Genomic DNA, 23,256 nt, shown 5'->3' on the forward strand with positions numbered 1-23,256 from the left:
TGTGGCCCTAAAAACAAGATGAGAGCAACAGAAGCAAAACCCCAAAGTGCAGCAATAGCATCTTGGCACTGATGATTTCTTTTTTTAAAGCAGACTTTGTTACCTCCTCAACAGCTGGTGCCTGGGTGGTATCATCCATCTGGAATTTGAACTTCTTTCTAGGAACCTCATTTCTCTATATACATTTTCATTTATTCTTCAAGAGGCAGAAAGCAAGCAGAAACCAATGTTGAAGCCTTTTGCAGGATGTTCTGAACTGCTACCCTTTCCTGCCTACATTTGTTGCCAGTTGTTTATCCTCTTCAGAAAAAATTGATTTGCCATTTCCTTTCTAAAACTGCTTTCAGACGTGGAATTTTAATGTGAGGTGATCTGGGCAGGTCTCATCCTGAGAAGTGCTCGGCACGGCCACAGGCAGCTCCCCTTTAAGAACAGGACCATAGTTTTTAATCTGGGAGGGGAAAAAAGACAAAAGCAACAGTCATTTGATCCCAAGAGACTGTTAGTTTCAATAAGGAGAGCAAGTCAAACATTGCACACGATGTGGGACATAGAAGTTATTTACTCGCTTATTGATCACATTCCACATAAAAGTAAATGGGAATCACCCAATCCAAGGAAACCAGATTTTTATGAGCTGGACAGTCAGGATAGAACCTAAAGAGCCCTTTTAAGAAAAAAGAGTCTTTAGAGAATGACTCAGCTGTCACCCAAGCCAATGACTGTTTTCCAATAGAAAGAGATATTCCAAGCCCCAAATGTGGGAACTGGAAAGGAAAGGAAAAATTAGAGAGCTTTGGGAGAGCACCAAACCAACATGAATTGGAGGATAACACCCTCTAAAACTTCCAGATAGATAAACAGGTTTCAAGGGAGACTGACTGTCTGTCCTGGCTCCATAAAATAATCCTGGGCTGGGAGCAACAGTTTTACAACCTAGTGTTCAGATATGGGTGGCCATTGCAGCAAAGGTGACTGACATGTGCCTGCACGGCCAGGGAACAGCATCCTCAGATACACATGATTGCTGCGTGCCTCACATATCAGAGGCTGAACTGAAGTGATAATTTTCTGAAAGGCTGGAGCAATTGGAAATCACTGCCTCCTTCTCGCTTTTTCACAGATCCCATGTCTGTAGTGTGTCTGGTCTTTTTTTTTAACCACAGTCTTACACTTCTCCTGTGAAGATCGCCTTGTATGTGCTCTTACCACCCCCTTTCCACACATTTAAGCAAAGGGAGGCAAATGACATTTTCTTGTGGTTTGCATAATCTCATCTGTATTTATAGCCATTAGAATTCTGATGCAGATCTTTCCCTTTCATTTTCCGTTTCCAGTACAAAGACCCTGCAAGGAAAAGATCCTCACAGAAAATCTGAAAATTCTTTATAGTGACTTGCATTTATTTATGCGCCATCCAGACTTTTCTTACATAAGGCTGAATCACTCCGTAGCTGAACCTTTGCAAAGAAAGAAGAAAATAGTTTTTCAACATTTGTTTGAGTCTCACTTCTCTCTGTCACAGCAATGAGGGATAAGGGTTATGGCTTCACCAGAATTTTGATTTAATTCCCTGTGACTTTTTTTTTGTTTAATATTTCATTTATCCAGTTGCATCCTCTGGGCCAGCGTTTCCCTTTTCACTTTGACTTGTTTATAAATAGGAAAAGTTACATAACTGGAAATTTACTAACCTGTAAAACCCACAAAAGCAGGGCTTTGCCTAGACAGGGGCAACAGTGACATTATAGCAGTGCCACTGAGCCGATCTTGGTTTTGGGCTGCTACCTGGTACACTTCTAAGTGAAACTGGTTCTCTTGGAACATTTTCTTCTATTCAGTTATTCCAAGTATCTCGCTTATTTTCCTAATCCCTCACAAAACACGTCAGTGAGATGGTATTTTTCTTCCTATGCATATAAGTTGTGTTTCTTGAGAGTTTATTGCTAATTTGTACTTCTGACTCACACTGCTTCATATACAGCCATCAGCCCAGCCTGCCCAATAGAATCACAGAATCACCAAGATTGGAAAAGACTTCCAGGATCATCTTGTCCAGCTACCACCAATATTTCCCCACTAATCCATGCTGCTTAGTACGGTGTATTTTTTCACTTCTTAGGTTCGAAGAATGCATTTTCCTAGAGAAAAGAAAATCACACTGCACATCATAGTTCCCTAGGCTTCACTGGCCAACCTTGTCTGTGATGTTAGTGGGTACTGTCTACATGGCAGCAACTAAATAAAGTTTACCATATTTTCTGAAGAAAAGGATCTAGTAACCCACACAACTTCAGCAGTCCATGGAAAGGTGATCAAGAATCACAACCTTCTGAGCACCCTGATGTAGCTGTAGGTATCCCTGTTTTGCAAGGGGGGGTGGATTAGATGACCTGTAATGGTCTTTTCCAACTCAAACGATTCTATGATTCAGTGAGTGGCAATTAAATTATGTGTGGTGAAGTGTAATTTCTCTCTTGCAATGATTTTGTGCCTGTGTCTGTACATGTATGCCCCTCCACTGCTGGGCAGGCAGCAATGTAACGCTGTGGCAGCTGCCAACACTCTTCACACCTGTTTGGAAAGTTAAGCAGAGAGTTCAAGCCTCACATTTAGCTTGAACCTCATCCTGCAACTGGTTTCAACACCTTTGAGATTTCCATCTATCACTGTATCCCTGGACAGAAAACTGTTCTGGAGTTGCAAATCACTGTCATGTCTGCTCCATCAAAAGCCAGTCAGCAATTACATACATCTAACTCGCCTAGAAAACTGCATCAAGTATCTCTGTAGATAAAACAGATGGACACCAAATATTTGGCTCAAATGAGAAGGTACTTGAGGCAGAAATTCTCACAGTGAGGCCATAATTTCAGAGATATGTTAAACCAGGATGGGACTGCTATTCCATTCTGCTCCTTAAGGGTAAAGGGGTCCAGGAAGCCTGGATGCTCCTCAAGATGGAAATCTTAAAGTCACAAGAACAGACTGTCCCTGAATAGCGTAAGGCGAGCTGTAGGGGGAGAAGACCGGTGTGGATGAGCCGGGAATTACTGTCAAGACTCAGGAAGAAAAAGAGAGTCTATGTCCTCTGGAAGAAGGGACAGGCTACTAGGGGAGATTACAAGGAAGTTGCTAAGGCATGCAGAGAGGAAGCCCGGAAGGCGAAAGCCCATCTTGAACTTAGATTGCAGTAAAGGAGAATAAGAAATCCTTTTACCAATATATCAACGGCAAGAGAAGAACCAAGGATAATCTCTATCCTTTAATTGATGACGCGGGGAATGTGACCACGGAAGACAAGGAGAAAGCTGAGGTCCTCAACGCGTCTGTCTTTCTAGAGCATTCAAATGTTAAAGAAGTGTGCCCCAAAGAAGCTGCATGAAGCAGCATGAAAGATGGCCTTAAGGGTCAGAAAAAGAAGAAATGCATGTGATGCCTGCCCAGACTCTGCACATCCCAGACGATTTGACTTGTTAGCAGTCTCTTACACAGACACAAGTTGCTGGAGCAGGGATTTCAGCCGCTTAGCATCAACAAGAAGAGTTGGGTTGAAAGCAGAAAGAATACACCAAATGCTCATCTTGAAAATGAAATCTGATCTGCCTGCAGCCCATTTTGCACTTGCTTTTCTACTGACACAAGAGGGACAATATTTGCTGTTCTCTGGTTGCTTGCCACCAACAGAAGCACAAAGCTCAGCACTGTCCAGGTTTCTTGACAGTAAGCCAGAAGAACACAAATGTACTCAGAGGTTTTATAAATGACTAGGGAACCCGTCCCCAGAGTATTAATTCTCACGTAATTGTTTTGAGGTACTCATCTTACCCAGGTACTGTGCAAATATGACTGTCAAGAAAAAAAATAAGCTCTGCTCTAGATCAGCTTGAGTGTCAGAATGAACTTCTGAGAAGATCCCCAGGCACCAAGTTCTGCCAAGGAGTGATGGTGCTGCAGGCCAGGATCAACTGAGGCATTACGCCTGCCTCACTGAATGCTGTTATCACCGTTATTACTTCACAGCTCATTTTTTCTTTCTGGCACAAGGCTTTCCAAGCACAGGAATTTACTGAACTCCTGGTAACTTGCCGTGCACGTGGACAGAGCTGGCATTTGTCTGCCTTTGTCAGAGGTGCACTGCAGTCTCTGTGCTTGTAGTCCCTACTCACATATACTACATTTAGATGAATCTAGTGTTTAATCAAGCAGTACAGTTTCTTGAAATCTTCACCAGCTGCCTCTTTAGTTCATTTTTCCATTTATGAAACATACATTTTTAAAAGGTCGCATTATTACAAGCTCTTGGTGTTAGCAGCACATCTAGTTCCATAGAGACAGTACGTATTTTAGCTGTGGCTGCCCATCACAGACTTTGCTAATTCTTTTACCTTCTCCTGGTGGTACTAATGAGCTAATGGCTCACCTTCATGTTTCTGGTGCCTTTGCAATAATGTAATTTGAAATGAACTACACCGCTTCAAAAAAGTGCTAGAGAGATGTAGTCATAAAACATGTTAGACATTCAAAACTAAATTATTCTTTCATTTGTCTCCTCAAAAGCTCAAGAAACATTTAAATGTTGTACTAAGGGACACAGTTTAGTAGGGAAATATTGGTGGTAGGTGGACTGCTGGACTACATGACCTTGGAGGTCTTTACCAACCTCAGCAATTCTGTGAATGTCTAAAGAAATGGCAACACCTCCCAGTAACTTGCCACTTACTGAGTTTCAGTTTTAGACATCCAATACCGGAGAGCAAACACTGAAAGCTGCCATGTCCTGACTCAGCTTCTCTGTTTATCTGTGCAGAAAAGTGTGGGCAAGGATGATAATTACTAATATAGCTGATTTTATACAAAGACAAAGATCTAGTGATTCTCGGCAGAGTAAAGCATGACTCCAAAAAGTGACCATTCCCAGCTTTTTATGAAGGTTAAGTGATGACTGAGAAACAGGAGGGAAAGAGAAGGGCTCTTTTTGGTCTCTAATTCTGCCCCTCATTAGGAACAATTGTTGTAGATTCTCAAAGTGCAAGTGTTTCTGTTCACCTGGGTCCTTTGGGGATGGCACCATGGCATCAACATTTGTTTTGGAGATACTCTTACCAAATAGAAAGGTATGAGTATCTCCATGCCAGGGCAGCCTCCACAGTCCTCTAATTGGCTGTGGCTGGGACCACTGGCAGCAGTGAGTTAGTCTGCAGTTCCAAGTTCATAAAGCAGGAAGATGTCATAAAAAAAAAGTGAAGAACAGGTTGGTGTAAGCCTGACCAGCACTAACAGAGTTTAAGGTATCTAGAACCATAGTTTTTGTCTCTTTCAAACAATGGAGGACCTAACAAAAGTCAATTAAGATACATCTCCAACTCATTAAGCAAGCCCCACCTCAATATATATTTCATACCAACATAGCATTTATTTAGAGAACTGAAAATTGCTTTTAGACTTTTTCCCTTTATAGACTGCTGTGCTTTTAAGTTTCTCTTTTCATCACGAACTTAACTTTCTTATTAGACTTTAGTACTTTTGAAGTTTCTGATACCCTGGATGAAGCAACATTGCTGACCACACATCCCCAGTAATCAATACCTAGCATACATGTGATTAAAATTTTTTTGAAACAATAACAACACAACAACAACAATACCTGAAGACTAATAATATTAAGGTCATCAGTTATTGGGGAATTTGCCCACATTTTGTGAACTTAGAGAAGAGATATGCTGGTAGGTTAAGCAGTTTCAAGTTGAGCAACTTTGAGAAGGCTACATCCAGTCTGACATATTTATGACACGCTTTAATTTAGGGGCTTATAATTAACTTCAGAGACATGCTGTTCATTTCAAGACTGACTGCCTGTATCTCACACTCATCCCTGCCTTTGCTCATTTTATAACCTGTGAATGGAAAAGTTGAAGTTCTAATAAACCTCCTGCTGGAAAGGCAGAGGATTAAATTGGACTTAGGGGGTGAAATTTAATACAATACTTAGTTCTGACAGTCATTTAGTAACACGAAAGCTGGAAAACAGTGCTCTCAGCTCTCTGACGTTCAGATTTCTCCCTCTGTAAAATGGAGTTAATAGGACTTACCTATCCCACAGACATGCTGAAACAATTTGTCTACCACATTTTGAAGTTCTCATCTAAGAGATGCTTCAGCAAAGCAGATTATATTAAAAACATAGTCCTTTTGGAAAAGCAGTTAAAAATAACACAATACATTTTCAAGTGTCTTCCATAGTCTTTTTTCACTGCTGTTCTTCATTGTATGTTTCTTGGGTATTTTAAGAACAGTATGGCTGCCAACAAATAACATCTGCCCGAGAAAATTACTTTCAAACAATAACAAAAAATTGGGTGGATGAAACAGAGGGAGCTCTCTGCTGTTTGCCAAGTCATTCCTTTCTCATCAGGTACAAGTCAAGAAAACAACAAAATGGAACACCATAAACGACACTTGTCATTGTCTCACTTGACACTTACTGCAAAAAAACATACATTTTATGGTTTTCAGTTATCTTTACATGATGTAACGACCCATTTTGTTGCAAAGGATCTCTACTGGGGGCAAATCAGAGTGTGTGGGTTTATGAAGCATGTTTTCTCTAGAATATATGATTGCTTCAATTCCCCCCCTTAGAATACCAACAAACATTGCTGTGCCTCACAGCAGTGTGAGTCAGTAGGGTCTTAAGATCTTCCAGTTTTGCAGGCACAACCAGAGAATGAAAAAATGACACATTTTTCACACAAGCTAAATATACCTCAAAACAAACCTCTTTGCTACTCAGGGTTGCGTTCTGATCTTAGAAAATGCATGAAGTAGGATTAATTCCATAGCAGAGAAGGAAATGAGTACGTGCTTCCCCTAGAATTGAGAAGTTTGGTCCTCTGAAGACACTAAATATGTACAATGGTCCCTCAGCTTCTATTTCTTCCCTGTACTGCCTCACCAGCAGCCTGGACTCCATGGGATCCGACTTTGTGCTTTTTCAGACTACAAGGGCCTCTCAGCCACTTCCTCCTCCCTGGCACCTTTTCACCTCATTTTCCCTAACCACAGAATCACACACTCAGAGAGAGTCTTTACTTGGTGTTATACAACTGCAGGATGTCTCTCCTCCAAAAACAATTATGTTGGTATATTTGAAAAAAGAAAAAACAAAACAATACAATAAATCATTTCATATTTAGAATGTCTTTCAAATTAAGTCATGATGCAAGCCAAAGAAATCCCTTCCAAACAATTGAAAGTTCCTATGCAGCTGACATGGATTTTACCTTTGTAAGTGGAAAGGTGAACCACGATACTGCATGGTAAAGCATAGCTTTCTTTGTGTGAACCAACACAGGAAAAAAAAAAAAAGAAAAAAGAAAAAATACCTCTTTTTCTACTACAACATTTAGTTGTAGTGCTTACCCTGAAGATCAGAACAGATCCTGGAGTAAATACATAATTAGAAAATTTTACAAAATGCATTCAATTTACTTCAGAGACAAGAACAATCCCACCAAAGCATTTCTAGTCCATCAACTGCATAAATACCTGCAATTAGATACTGTTTCTTTAACTAGACAAGACATGTTATGAACTACAGGAAAATAGCAGTCCCAGCCCCAGTCACTGTATTCATTTGATGCTTATGTAGCATTTCATTAATATTTTGAAATTATTGGATCTCAGATCTTTTTATGATCAAAAGACAAATGACATCTTTCCATCAGGATCAACCTGAGACATCACACTTTTTAAACACTGTTATTCTCTCATCTTCTGTTTCTTAGAATACTGAGTTGATGCATTTAAAATGACTAGGGAAAAATAATTTTTCAGCTGTCACTTTGCCAAGTTTCATTGTGAAATGTGTTTTTATAACTTCATTATGAAACTCTGAAAGTAGGGAGTAAAGACCAAACTACACTGGGAGGGAAGATAGGCTGCAGCCCCAGCCCAGCAGGGCAGCCCACTGTGGCAATGATTTACATGCCTGCACGTTGGTACAAGTTGAAGGACCAGGAAAGAACCATGACAGAGGCTTTTATGGCAGAGCCACACAGCATCTACCTATGTTTCATAACTGCAGTGACAATCTTGAACAGCAGCAATTACAATTCTGTTAGAATGCTCTATGATACAGCTATTCCCTTTCACACTAAATGCAGTCTGAGGTAACGTGCTGAAGAGTCAGCATCTGCAATATCAAGTCACAAGTCACACCTATGGATTGTCACTCTCACTTTTCACAAATCCATATATGCATTTGAAAAAGCAAACTATTTTACTATGTAAATCATCTTGAAATTATTGCATCCCAGGTCTTTTTTTTTTTAACAAAAAATAGATGACACCTCTACATTACTGGTCAGAAAAGGCACTGTTTGCCTTGTCTCTATTTTAACTTTAAACTTCAAAAACCAGATTGCTGTCTCAGAATCTTATTGATGTATTACAATGAAATAGACAAGCAGCTATGAAAAATTTACTGTTTCTGGCTTTATACCAGTGCTTCATTATTTCTGCTGTGGAACTTGGACTAACTTGGTGTAGAGAACAGATTTTCCAACAGGTAATTGACTTCAAGAGAATGCCTAAAATAATTCTAGCTGGCTATTACACTGAGAATGAGTCTCCATTAATTAATCACTTTTGGGGGAATTTTTCTTTCTGAATAAACTCATTATTTTTAAACACATGACATTTGTCTGCATAAACAGTCTCTAAAACTGTGATTTAAAATGTGTGCTTACCACAGCCATGGCATGCCAATGGTAGCACAGCCTCCTCTACATTTCTGAAGTGACTTCATCTTCTGATTACAAGGAAAATGAGGAAGGGAAGCAAACCAACTTGTGATTTCACCCACTTATTATCAGGATTTAGTTACTTGCTTGACTGTTGGATATAAAGACACAAGGAGACATCAACTGTGTATACAGAGAGACTGAAGATTTTTCACACAGAACATTATTATACTCAAAGAGGGCAAAGCACAAGCAAACCCAAAACAAGATACAACAAATCAGGTTTTTCTAACACAGAGCTACTCCCTCAGGTTCCACTGCACAAGTTCAGTGACAGTCATTCAACATTTACTTCACTTTAAGCTCGCTTTCACAGCCTGAGGCTTAGGCAGATGTTCTCTTTCAAATCTGGTTTTACCATCTGAAGATATTACTACCCACGTTGCTAACAAGAGGTTATAATCTCCCAGCTAATTTTATCTGAAGTAGATTGAGGTTTCTCATCAACAGAGCTGGGTGGAAATCTGCATGCAATGGAGAAGCTGATTTATCTAAAACCTTTAAAACAAATCCATTTTGCTACTTGACACTGACATGGAGAGTGGGATTAGTCCTGGTACTTGTTGCCACAAAATGCTGTGATTTGCAAAAAAAATTAACATGGAATTCAAGAGATAAAATATGTTGATGGAATGTGGATCCATTCGTCACTGGACCACAATGGTCCAGATGCTGAGGTTAAGACCTCTGACTATTGAAAGGCTGTACACATTCTGTAAACATTTCTTACTTGACTCAGCTACCTGCAGGGCATTGGACTGGTCCAGCAGGCCCATTTTAATCCTGCCGCTGTTGCTCCAAATTAGTTTTTTAGAAGTACCAGTAAGCAAGTAGTGGCTTCAGTCTCAATCTGGATTACTTGTCTTCCGTCTTCCTTCTCTCTCCTTTTTCCCAGTCTTCCTACAAAGGAGGAGTTCAGACTGAAACAGCCTCCCACACCAGGTTGAATTCAGCTGCAGGTACACTCTTCCAAAAACTCATCCTTGCCACTTCTACACAGAATAATCACCATTAGTCTCAGAAGCGTTGGTGCATCACTGCAAGCATTCAAAGTCACACAGGTACCTTCCCTGCCCAGCGTGCCAGCTCACAACAGGCAGTAGTGCACAGAAACACAGAATTATCAAGGCTGGAAAAGATCGGTAATTTCATGCAGCATGTGGTTGGCTGTGGATCCAGCCCCTACAAGGACTAGGGGACATGCAGAGCTCTTCATCTACCAGCTGCAAATAGGCATGAAGACACGAAAAACAGAAAACCAAACCACAACAAGAACCAGTCTTTGCTTCAAGTATTAACATGAAGCTCCAGAACATACAATTGGACAAAACACTAAGATGATTATATTTTTAGGGGTCCCATATCACCCTATGGTGCTTTAGTGGTAGCATTTCTCTAGCCACTCCACCTCAGCACCTCCCTCACATGCAGCTACCCACAAGAATCATGAGCCCAAGCCAGCGGTCAAGCTGTCCTGCCGGCAGCCCTAGCATCCCCCAAGCCAATGTAGAAAGAGCTGCAGCTGCAGCTTTGGCTGCACTTCACTCAGGAGGTATGCCCTCACCATTCCAAAACATCAAGTACTTTATTGACCTTGTTAAAGTACCAGCTAAAAAAGAAAAAGAGAGGGAAATAAATTAAAATTCATTAAGTTCATTTAAACTTTTTTTCAGTCATTTGGAAGCTCTAGTCTGTACAAAAACAATGCATCCAACAGACTTGCCACCTAATTTGAATGTGTCTGCACAAGATGAAAATTCAAAGCTTTCCTAGTTGAGCTATCAATCAAAGTGAAGCTAAAATTACAGTTTAACAAGCAGGTATACATGTTTTACTTAGCAAATGAGGCAAGCAGGGCACATTATTTTTAGTCACATTTATGAGGAAAAGAGTGAAAAATAGAAGGAGGAAGGAAGGAAAAACTGTCTCTCTTTGCTTGGCTCAGGCTTCTGATCTGACACTGGCAACATTTGGGTATGACCCTAATAGCACTCAAGCCATGTCTTGGACAATTGCTGTACATGTCATTAAACTGTAACTTAAAAAAATATATATGAGCTATTAAAGAGTGATTGAAACCACCCCAAAACTTATGAATTACTTGTAAGCTGCTTTACTATGTGAGCCCAGTGGGCCAGGATGACCATAAAACACCGCTTTCCCATGCAGTGGGAAACTTGAATATCCATCAACACGCCTTTTGTCTAAATCCACAGAGAACTTCTGAATTAAAAATCTGGAACAGCAGCAATCTGTTTTTTGCTCTTAAACTACGGAAACTGTTTGCCCAAACGTAGTCATCATTATTTCCCCCCGCACCACACAACAGCATGCCAGTCACAGCACCACCGACTGGAGTGTAGTCTGGGCCCTCAAACCCACAGACAGACATGTTTCCATTTTCTGCATTGTGTCAGCAAAACAATTTCCCATAATGCTAGATGATGGAAGAAGACATCTAATTTGTCTTGCAGATGCACTTAATTCATTGCTGAATATATTAATGAAAGTCACGAATACATTTCAGCACACCACAAAATGTTTGTGGAACAACTTGCCCACTTGCAAGAGAGCTCACAGCCAAGCATCTACGTGATCTCTGACAAAAGCCCCCAGCTCCAGCAGAAGCATGGTTGCTGTTGCGTGTCTTTTCCCCAAGGCTGCTTGACAAAAGTAGGCCTTCCTTCTCCAAGACTCAGGTCCTTGACGACCATGACTGTAGATGCCAGAACTCTGCCATGACCTCATTCTTTGGCACATTTTCTCCCAGTTTCCAGTCCTCCGCCTTAGCTAAAGCTGGTCCACACATGGCAGCACTGAATTTTCAGGTCACAAGAGCATTTTTGCTACAATTTGATTTAAGCTAGAATTGTTTTGGTAAACTTCTAAGTAATGCAAGATTGTTTCCTCAGAAAGATGTGGCAAAAACTTGTTTGCCAAAGATGAAGTCACCTGTGAAATATAAGCTTTTTCTCAAAGTAAAACAGTTAACTTGCTAATATAAAACGGGAAAGGAAGAAGAAAACTCAAAGGTGCTGCTGAATCAAATTTCAGAATAATCAGCCAACGTTGGAAGCAAGGGTGAACCAGTTCACAATACCGGAATTTTCTGAATGCTATTCCTGTTGACTCGATGAATATCAAGGCAGGGATTCTCCTTTCCTTTTTTTTTTTTTTTTCCAAAAGGAATCATCCCATCCAAAATGGCAGAGAGTAGCCTGCTGATGAGGGAAAAGATACATCAGCAGCGAGGAGTCAACATTCTGACACAAGCAGGGGATTGAAACAAGAAGCTTTTTTGTATTACTCCTTAGCCCATCCTGTGATATGACTCATTAGTGCTTTCATGGCTCATCGAGATGTTTTGGTCAGTCTTCTAATTTGAAGAATAGTCTGATCTGTTTTTCCCTTTCTTTCTGATTGTACACTACATTTTCTATCACTCTCTATGCTGGAGGCACTTTGGGTTCAAAACAGCAATTAGTGGGGAAAAAGATCTCTGAGCCAAAATGAATACCTTTGATAAGCTGTTGTCCTCAAGCACGAATCATCTCAAAATGTCCATCAGAGCTTGAATTTCTGTGTGGCTGCGGTCCCACGGCATGAGCTGGATAAGCAGGGCACAAGGATCCAGATAGCAAGAGCCTGGAGTACGCCTGGGCTGTCATGCATGAAGAGGGCCACAAAGGGCAGAAATAGGAGCGAGCCGAATCTCAGCTCAGACCACAGACAACTTTACTGAAGTGCAATACATCAGGTGGATGTTTACTGATTCTGATGATTATTTATTTATTTTTAGCTCAGAACAACAGTGGTGGAGAAATTTCAGCCACAACTGGCTGATCTCCTGGGGGAAAAAAAAAAAAAACAAAAAACTTGTTGTGTGGGTGCTGGTAAAAACAGGTCCTCTCCCCAACCAAAGCAACTCAGCAAGCAAACACGGGCGAAACAGGAAACGTCAAGAGTAAAGTCAGAGGTAGGAGTTGTTAGGGAATGGAAAATCAGGATCCAAGAGCAGAGTAAACCATCTGAACTGAAGTCATAGACACCCATTATTCAACCTCGGATCTATCTAAGCACCATATTTTAAATCATCATTATTTTCTGAAAACTGGTGAGCTCATAGCCAGGATAACTTTGGCAGTGATTCTCAGTGCTTCATGAGCCTTTTTTTCCCTCTGTTTCCTTTGAGGGAATAAAGTGAAAGTAATCAGGGTCTGAGCATGAAGGATGAGGAAGAGATTGTTGATATCTTGAAGAGAATCCAGACATGATGGTGAGACAAAGTAAAGGTTTAATGTGGAACAAGAGCAAAGGCAGAATAAGAGCAGGCCATTGGACACAACAAGAGTACCCTAAGGTGCATGCACACAGGAATCACAGGTGGTGCTGAGAGCTGTGCTGGTGAATAAGTGTTTGATCTGAGTTTTGGAAAGTGTTTTGGATCTGAGTTTTTGAACTCAGATTAGCCCAGGACACACCAGTTCTAGAGGGAAGCATTCCCCATGGAACACTGTGATGATACAAGGACCAACATGGAGGCTGCCTTGGGATTTTCTGGCTGAACTGAGCTCTTGTGGTTGCAGGGAAATCCTGTAGCTAAGCAGTTCCAGCCACATACTTTAATATTAATTGCGTGTGTGCATTTCCTCTACCGTGTTTATCAGCCTGGAAAATTAAGAGATGAGGAAAACAAGTAATGCCATGCCATGCTCCACTGGCTCTTCCCGCTTAACTTCGACTGTCACCAAAGCCAGCTGCAATGAACTCAGAAAAGAAAAACTGGGCAGTTGCTCTTTCCACTGCAACCAGGCTCATCTGCATCCACTAAAAATACTACCTCTGATAACCAGAAGAGCAGTTTACTTGAACTCATCTCAGCTGGAAAGTGATCTGTCCCTCGGCGAACAAGACTACCACAGAAAAGGGTTTTTTGCCTTTCTGCCCTAGCTAGGCCATTACTGCTGGATGTTTGCACACACTCCAGAATAAGCAGCATCATAACTAGTTTCTTTCATATCATGGACCCTGGTAGTCAACACTCCTGCTCTCTGCCCTCCTTTTTCCAAGCTGTAACCTCTTGTTCTTAATCGATCCCAAAGGCTCTGTAAGGCCAAAAGATTTTTGAATATTTTGAGCAAAATTTCTGGTCTATTTCCAAAGTAGAACCTACTGTTTGAGATTTGATGTCTATACATCTTTGCATGAGCAAGCTCAGCTGCATGCCATGGAACACAGACCTGATATTTGTTACTGTAATGGCTTTTATATCTAAAGAGTTAGAATCTCCACAAGGATTTCCCCTAGATCTTCAGTATTTGAGGAGGCAGGGAGAGGGGGTGAAGAGGAGTAAAAAGCAGCTACACAACCAAAAAAATCCTTCTTTGGTAGTTTAAACATGCTCAATAGAATGTCCTAGAACAAATCCACCTCCCAAAACTTCATCTGCATTCAGCAAGTTCCCACTTTCTTTGATACTCTCAAGAGGTCTTATTAGCACATATGAAGCCAGTATTGTTATTATAATATGAAGCTACTAAGAGCATATAATCAATCAGTTTCACGCCGTACTTGCAGCAGCACAGAACTTAAACAGGCATGGATGAATCTGAGAACAGGTACCAGTTTCTGGGACGCAAGACAACAGGCTACAGAAGGAAATTATCATGCCAGGATAGGGAAAGAGTGTCAGGAGGAACACACACATACACACACAAAAAGAATTTTCTGAATTGGCACTTCAGACTTTTCAAACATGGTGCAAACATTCACTGATGGTATTATCTTGAAGGCAAACTCCAGATGATGACAGGGTAGGCAAAGAAATGAGCTCAGAGAAATATGTAGCCAGCAAAAGAAGAAAGGAATTTGCTCTGAAGAGCTCAGTTGGTCATGCAGGTTCAACCAGCTCTGGTGCTTGCCTTCTGGGAACCCGCTGAGGAGTTCAGCACTGAGGTGGGAGTTTTTGGGCCAAGAAACCAGGCTCCTTTGTCAGCCACTGGAACAAACAAGCTTCACATTTTAAGAGTTAGCAGAAGATACTGAACAAGGAGAGTGATGAAGCTTTGATCTGCCATAACAGTATAGCCAAATGACCCGTTTAGTCTGCTGCCTGGGAATACCTATCCTTAACTATTCTAAGATAATCTGACATCATTAATACTGGATTAGCATTTTCCTTCTCAACAGCTGTAGAAAGTTCTGTCGTTGGGATGCTGATGCAATGGGAAGCATCACTGTTCTTTGCTCCCCATCACTAGCGGGCTCCTGTGTAGCACTGGTGTTTCTTCCCACAGAAATCTCTTTCTCCTCCCCTTTCTCTGACAAGAATTTTCTATGTGTTAGATGACCAGCATTTCAGTGGAGCCCGAATAATTGCACACTTGCACACTATATTGTCAAAAGAGGCATGTGCAGGTCAGAGGAAGAGAGGAACAATACTCACAGAATGATAATCTCAACACCAACAGGAAGGAAGGGTAGATTAATCTGTTACAACATTATATTTGGAGCTGAACTCAGTTAAAAAAAAAAAAAAAAATTGCTTTGGCTTACTCTCACTAATTCTGTGGTTTTACAGGTGAAGTCCACTTTTTGTAGAGGTGTCTGCAAAAAGTACTTTGCTTCCACACCCGTTTTGTGATGGCTATGAAAGAAGGCAGGGTGATGGAGAACCGTCTGGGAGAAAACACAGATTTATATAGAGTGTAATAGAGAGAGCTGTGCAGTAACTGATCTGTCAGCCTGACAGCAGTCCTGGAAATGCAGAATGGGAGAAAGATGTATTTTAGGTTGGTCTAAACTTATTTTCAGTTTTTCTTGCCAAAAAAGAAAGGAAAAAAAAAAAAACAGAAAAAAACCCTCTGAAAAATATGAGAAATTCAGTCAGGAATAGAAGCCTGGAGCTGCACTCCAAACTGTGACTGCTGAGCAGAGCTGCCACACTGTCAGTTTTTGGCTTCCTGCCTAATGGACATAAGAAAGAATTTATGGGGAAAACCATCGCTAATACAAATCATATTTTAAATGTTTGATCAGCAATTACATTCTGACTTCTAAAAAACTGACAACTAATTCACGCTCTGTACCAACAAACTCAATGTTATTAAAAACATTCCAGGCCAACAATGCTAATAATGTCACCAACATGGTTTCCATCGTGCCAAGAATTATATTAAAAAGAAACCCAAGCATAGCAAGGAACAAGAAACATATGTAGGTGATTTATACACACACAACTGTTTGGAGGAGGTTTGTTTTCTTTTGTGATGTCTTCAGCCATGAATCCATGGGAGATTAGCACAAGTATCAAAATTATAATGAAACATTTGAGAAATGTTTACATGTTGTACTAAGGGACATGGTTTAGTGGGGAGATATTGGTGGTAGGTGGATGGCGGGACTGGATGATCTTGGAGGTCTTTTCCAACCTTGGTGACTTTATGATTCTATGATTTAACTCCCTAGTTGGTTCATGCAACCATCTCAACAACAAGATGGCTCAGGAGACACAGTGAGGATGGGCCATGCTCAAGACACTCTCATGCCCAGGGGACAGCTGTGAATACAGGAGATGCAAGCCTTCCTGCAGTGGTGACAAAGCCTACTTTTGGCGCTCATCATTCTGTAAAGTCTGTGGAGCAACACAGCAGAGATTCTCAGAGCTCAGGATTGGCTCTCACACCCCAAATCTCACTACCAAGGCCCAGACCAAATTACAGAAACCATTAAAAGCTGCAATAGTTTTTCTGCTTCCAAACATGGCTTAAAATACACCAAGAGGCAGGACATCCTTCTTGGAAGAACCTCCGAGATCACTTCACAAAGGCATGCCCTCCCTCCCCCCAGGCAGAGCACGCAGCAAGTTCCCTGAAGGCTTTGGCAAACACAGCATCCCTGGTCAAACATGGCATCACAAGTGCTACTTGTGATGGACAGAGACCTCAGGCGCTGCTTTGTCCTGCCTAGTGCTACGTGCCTGTGGCTTCTGTCAGCTTCACAATGAACATGGTGCATTCTCAGACACTTTTAGTTTGGACACATTTTGTGAAAGCTCCTGGCCCAAATCTGCTTTCTCTGATCATTTCTGGTTGTGGGACTGAGAGCTTTAGGAGTTCCCTGTTCTTCAGGGCAAAAGCTCCACTGCCCTTAGCCCCTCCTGCTCCATGCCATAGGCTTTGCCCATCTCCTCAGGAAAACTCAGCACCACACCTTATTTGTTCAATAACCTCCTCTTACCTTGCCCTTCACGTAGCAGAGTTCATGTGGAAAAGCAGAGGCAGAGGAGAAAGCAGTATGACACGGGCAAGTGTGATAAGTGCACCCAGAACCCTGACTGCCTCCCACTAAGTGCAAATTCTCCCCTTTGTGATGATTCCATCCTTGCTGGCCACTGCCCCTCTTTTAGAATCACAGAATACTCCGAGTTAGAAAGAACCTTCACCATCTTCATAGCCCTCCTTTGGATGCTCTCTAGGACCTGCTTTATGGAGGCAGCAAAGAATGCAAGACAGCAAGAGCTGTCTTTGAACCTGCTGAATACCAAAGGAAACAAACATAAACAATACAGAGCAGAGGCTTTATAAAAAGAGATATAACTGTAAAGATGTCTGCATTTTCTTAATATCAGTAGTAAACAAACCTTGAAAAATGTTTTAAAGAATAATCTGTGATCTATCTCATTACAAATTCACTAGTTACAGCCTGAAGCTCAAGATTTAAGAGTTTGCTTAACATTGAAATGATGAATCAACTAACAGAAATGCAAAAACAGCACAGAGCAAATCAGAGGAATAATGTATGATGTAGTCAGGTGACACTGGGTAAGACTCAAAGGTAATAAGCTCCCAGCTGTTGACTGGAGGGAAGCAAAGCTCCAGGTGCTGCTGGGGAGATAAGAGGAGAGTGTCACAGTCAGACACAGGAAGAAATTATAAGGGTTAGAAAACTAACAGTACAGGAAACATGTTCCAGTACCCTTCCCTACGCCTCCTTCCCCCAGCAGTGATGCCAGTGGTGTGTTTCATAGCCAGATGTAAGCTACAGCTGAAGGGCCTGAGCTGCCATCTGAACAATTTCCAGCAGAATGTGCAGATGCCGGAGGACATGTCTTAATAAATAAATAATTCATTAACTTCGACTAATGCAACCAGATAGGTGGTTCAGCAAGCCCTTTGTTTGCAATTAATACGACATGGCACCTGTTTAAATGACTTACATCAGAGATCACATCCCCATACACTGCTAAAACAATTGCACTCCAGTGTAACTCTTAGAGCCACATCTTCCACATGAGATAAAGTGAAGAGTGGGAAAAAAAGTCTGCATTGTTCCCATGAGTAATTACAAATTTACAAAATGGGGCCTTTGCTGTTTTTACATATTAAAAAAAATAATTTTGTGACACTTACTGTTATTTTGATCTCTTCAGGTCCTTCTTGTTCCTGAGCCGACCTGCTCACTCTGAATTCACTTGCTAGCCAGTTAAGCAAAAGCAGGAAAGCAAAGCAAACACCTTCTCTGCAAAAAGAGAAAGTAAACTCTCAGTTTTTTCAGTGCAAATGAGGTAGTAGAGCTCAGTACAAAAGTATGCTGCCAATGCCCCATACCCAATCTGTGCTATAATTTCTGCAGCTAAGTATGTTATCCACATTTTTTAAGAAGAGAAGAGCATGATTTTATCATTTTCATCATCCACTTAAATACACAGTACTCACATTTCTCAATAAACAGCAACTTTATAGCTCTTTCCTAACACCTGCCCACCTAGAATGAAAAACATCTTTCTCGTGTATGTTTCTATGTCTGTTCTCCTTTGCACTTCACAAGAACAAAAAAATAAACTGTCCAGTTTGCTGTGCATAGTGTTCAACAGCTTTTGCAGGGAGAAACACAATGATCTCACATGTGCTAGTCCTTCCAAGGAGCACCTACTACTAATTGTGTCAGCTTCAGGTGGTGGTGAGTGATACGTTCTGCTAAGCCACAGATGGACATAGCACACCCTCAGTCTGCAACAGTTTAGGTTTTTGTACATTTAGGACAGCTTTAGCTCACCCACGTGTTTGGTGCTTATGTCTAGGATAACAGCCTCACACACAGTGACACCAAGCATCTCAGTGGCCTTGCCTTTTTACACGAGACAAACACTCAACAGGAGGCTGAGCCAGATGCAACATTTGGTGCCCAGGATTTGTGCTTTGGTGGAAGAGTCCTTCAGGTACACTTTCTCAAGTCAAAGCCATAAAGCAAAGCCATAAAGGACTCAGGGATCCGTAACTTTAATAGGGACCGTGGACTGACTTACACATCAGTAAGAAGTGATGAGGCCTCGGGATCTGAAGCAAACATCTGTCAAACCATCTTGTCACAGAGCAGCTGCTTAGTGCCAATCTAAAAGCAGTCCGTCATCACTGTGTCTCATGGATGTATTCACTCTGGACTTGTGCTGTGTTTTTTATTGCAGTATTCCTTAGAGTCATATACAATTTTCCTGCATGAGCTGAAAAGCCAAGGTAAAAAATTAATATTCAGAATCATAATGAGCTTTTTTCCCCACATTTTTGCATTAATAATGAGTTTGATAAGGTCAAGGCAAAGTAAGATTTTTGGGCATAATTGTTTAAGGCAGTCTCCAAATACGTTTCATTTCTCCAAGATGACTGTGCAAGAAGCGAGATACTTATTGATCTCCTCATCAATGTTTTCATCTGAGTTGCTATGTGTGTTATGTATACTCTTTATTCCAACACATATTCTTCCATTACTGTGAGGTCATTTTAAAGTCACTTTTATTGCTGTTCCAGCTCAGCCCTACAAATCATCGTCCCAGGAAAAGATCCAATTTACATTCTTTGTGTTAACGCTGTCACCATTTCTGCTCCTGACAGGATGTCAATTACTTTAGGCCTTCAAATACTCCATATTTGCACCAGCATTTTGAACAGATATTTTAATATAGGGTTGACTGCACAATATGTTGCACAGACTTTGTGCAAAAGTTAGTTTCTACATGGCCTAAAGCCTGGCAGAAAGCCAACTGCAGTATCTGAGCCCTGTTTCACAAAAACCTGAAGTCCCTTTTTATGCTTGGGTTTGAATGGATTAATTCTACTTCCAGCACAGCTTGATATATCTTCTGGTGTCCACAGATTAAGGTTTTTCAATTTGTACTTAAAATGATGTAGCTCACTTTTCTCCTCAGGATTTATAATTGCAGTATGGAACAGATTATTCACTTTGATGATTTTCTTTAAAAAACTCCTAGGTAGTGGAACACGAAACAACAGAAGCAAGCCAATGAAAACATAACTCCATTCATCTTTAGCCAAATAGCCTCTAGACCCAAGCTACTAAGGAATGCCCAGTCAGCAACCCCCTGTACTGCAGAAAGGAAGTCATTAAATTAGGGCCTTTAAAGGGATCAATAACAACACGCAGAGAAGGGAATGGAGTTAGTCATCGTTTTATCAAAATACTCGTATGCTTGTCTCTAGGGCTTCCAAGAGGTACATATTTTACTGCTACTGATGACTATGGAAGATGTCATTATGAAAGATTTTATAATGAGAAAACTGAAAAATCTGTTCTTATCACTTGTCACAGGCAGGAAACATCTGAACTCCAGTAAAATCTATAGGACGGAAGCATTTGTTTGTTTTATCACACACATCAGCTCTATATTGTTCTAAGCAGGGGAACCCACTGGGGCCTCTGATCTGTCACTGTATCCAATTAATCCAGCAAGGGGTCACTTCAGCTCATTTCCTAGGTTTTCATCACATTTCCTTATTTGATGAAACTAAAGCAAAATGATAGGTACATAGATTCTTAGCACGACTGAGCTGGACCTCCAAGACTCAGCTCAGTCCCCCTGATAATGCTCTTTTTGTTTACTTTTGCTCATTTAATGATGTGGATACTTGAGAATAATCTTCTGACTTTCATAACATGTGTCCTTGGAGATGGCATAGCCTACGCTGGTATACAATCCTAGGCAAGAATCCATACAAAATGATCATAGAATCACAGAATTGCTCAGTTGAAAGGTCTTCTTCAAGATCGTCAAGTCCAGCCACAACCTAATCATAGTACCGTACCTCTCACTACCCTACATGCAAGACCTCACCAGCTGGGTGACCCCAGATGGCTGCATCACCAGGCTTGGAAAGGGAAGTTGGTTCTCAGGCCTGGGACAGTGCTGCCAGGTGAGAACATCTCCTTGTGACCTAGAGGCCAGGCAAAATATCAGGTGTCTAGCACACATCACATTCTACGTATGTTATCACGTTATCCTAATTCAACCTCTGTAGGGTTGAGGCATCTGTATTAAAAGTCTCTTTTTTTTTTTTTTTTTTGTCCATGCCATGTGTAAAGATTTTAAAACAGCTTTTGGCAAAATTACAGAAAATGAGTCCTATAAAGGCACATCAGCTACTTGAGCTGGGAAAGAAATATCCCTGTGGTTACACAGCTTCCTAAACTCCCCCAGACTGTGGCTTGGAGGAACTGCACAGATGCTCATTTGTTGCTAACAGTTATCTCCTCACCTGCAATTATAAGCCATTTTTAGAAGCTTTTTAACAAATAAAGAACTCAAAAAATAAAATTCACCCCACTTACCTGTGCCATTTTGAGCATCCCTAAATCTGTCCACCCTTGCAGGGGAGGTGACTCTGGCACACACACAGACATTGTATAAGGTGAGAATGTGGATAAGAACAATGAAGGTCATTTCTCAAGCAAATCCAAACAAGACCAGACATTTTGCTGCAGTGAACTGAGGTAGAGCCAGTGATTTCAGTCAGTAACACTTGGCCAACAGACACAGAGTAACGCGCTGTCACTGGTGTCTGGTCCATGAGTCATCTGCCGTTATCCCTCAGGCCTACACTGTGCTGAAAATAGATATAACAATATGGAGGAAGCAATATAGGAAGAGAGGCAGAAAAATACTGTATATAATTGCTCGCGTTATATTACATATGTTCCTGCTGACTTCAAGGTCACTTAGTGAAACTTCAGCTGTGTAGATCTCTGACTCCATCAATAGTCCTCCTTCAATTTTAAGAGCAATACAGAGCCCATCATACAACAGACTCTTGCATATATATTTAGTCTGGTCCTAGGTTGAAGTGACCCCAACATACATCAAGAAGTATTTTATGATCAAAGCGTACATGCTGCTCCATAATCTGTCTGCCAATTCATGCACTGCCCCTTCTGTCAGTCATGAGCTTAATTTCCAGGCCTTGCTCATGAGTCCCATGCCCCTATATTTTTCAGCATACAATGAACATACATTTTACAAGAGCTCTGCATAGGTCTGAGAGTCAGTCTATTGTTGGCCCTACTTACATTAATAGGGCCAACAGCATTTCTTTATTTACTCGCAGTTAAATTAACAAGCGAAACCTTCTGAGTCCCAGCACTTTGGTTTTGACTGCAGAATTGGCTACATGGACTTGGTCAGCTTGTTCTGTTGTCTGGCCATGAAAGTCTACTCATCTGCTCCAGGAATCCAGTCTGTTATCTTGATACTTTCCTCACTACCACGTTCACTTAAGTGATCTGTAAAATGATAAATGTGAATAATAATAATAATAATAATAATAATAACAAAGCTGTTTTGAGAGTAGCTAAAATATACTTTACAAGAAGCAAATAGTTTTTGCAGGAAGAAAAAAACAAGACTTGGACAGACATTAGGCAGTTTTCTGTTGTGTAACCAGGTACTGGCACATTGCATACAAAGAATACCCATCTGAGCTGAATTTCATTTATTGGTGAGCTTTGCTTTTGCTAAAGTGGAAAAAGGGAATCTGAGAAAGAGTTAAGAATTTCCTCTCGTCTGATTACATCTGACCTTCCATTAGTCACTGAAAATGAAATGGCTTGTAATGGGATCTTGTGGTTTCTATCACTCTAGAAAAGCCATTTTTACGAGGTCACAACTTGATGACTCTGATGAGTCACACCTCATGAAAAAAAAATGCAGATTTGAGAGTGGCTAGCTCTGGTGGTCAGGGGGATGTGAAGGGTCCCCTGTGGCCTCTCTCATAGGGAAACGCTGCCAAGAGCTGGCGTGCTGGATTTGTGCTGGTCTCATGGCCAGTTCAGAACTGCTGGGGATGTTGGCCTGCTCACAGAGGATGATTGAGGCTCACACACTCCATGTTGCAGAGCAAAAGTGGAGGCATACAGTTGAAACTGTGAGGAGAAAAAGAAGCTGCTTCTCAGCACGTGCTTAGATTTATTTGTAAGCAAGCATGTTAGCTCAGTAGCCATTGCAAAATGATATTTTCCTGCATCACACTATAGCCTTCTACGGCATCCAAAGTCAGTTTCCCTAATGCCCCAAAGAACTGTGCTACCTGAAGGGCCTGAGTACACAATACCATACGTATTGAATTTACTGCATGCATCAAATAGAGTAACCGCAAGCAAACGTTAT

The 23,256-nt window shown here is 41.1% G+C and overlaps 1 long non-coding RNA gene across 1 annotated transcript; it reads right to left on the bottom strand.

Moving 5' to 3' along the window:
* Positions 1-109: 109 nt before the first annotated feature.
* LOC122161923 lies at positions 110-22,360 on the bottom strand. The gene is made up of 5 exons (XR_006169343.1): positions 22,161-22,360; positions 21,426-21,700; positions 19,111-19,305; positions 18,215-18,323; positions 110-451 (listed from the first exon to the last, which is right to left on the bottom strand). It is a non-coding gene; the product is annotated as an uncharacterized LOC122161923 (long non-coding RNA).
* Positions 22,361-23,256: the final 896 nt, after the last annotated feature.

This window comes from Centrocercus urophasianus, unplaced genomic scaffold (genome assembly GCF_019232065.1).
Source record: "Centrocercus urophasianus isolate 14NV4802_14NV808 unplaced genomic scaffold, USGS_Curo_1.0 seq_10, whole genome shotgun sequence".
NCBI lineage: Eukaryota > Metazoa > Chordata > Aves > Galliformes > Phasianidae > Centrocercus > Centrocercus urophasianus.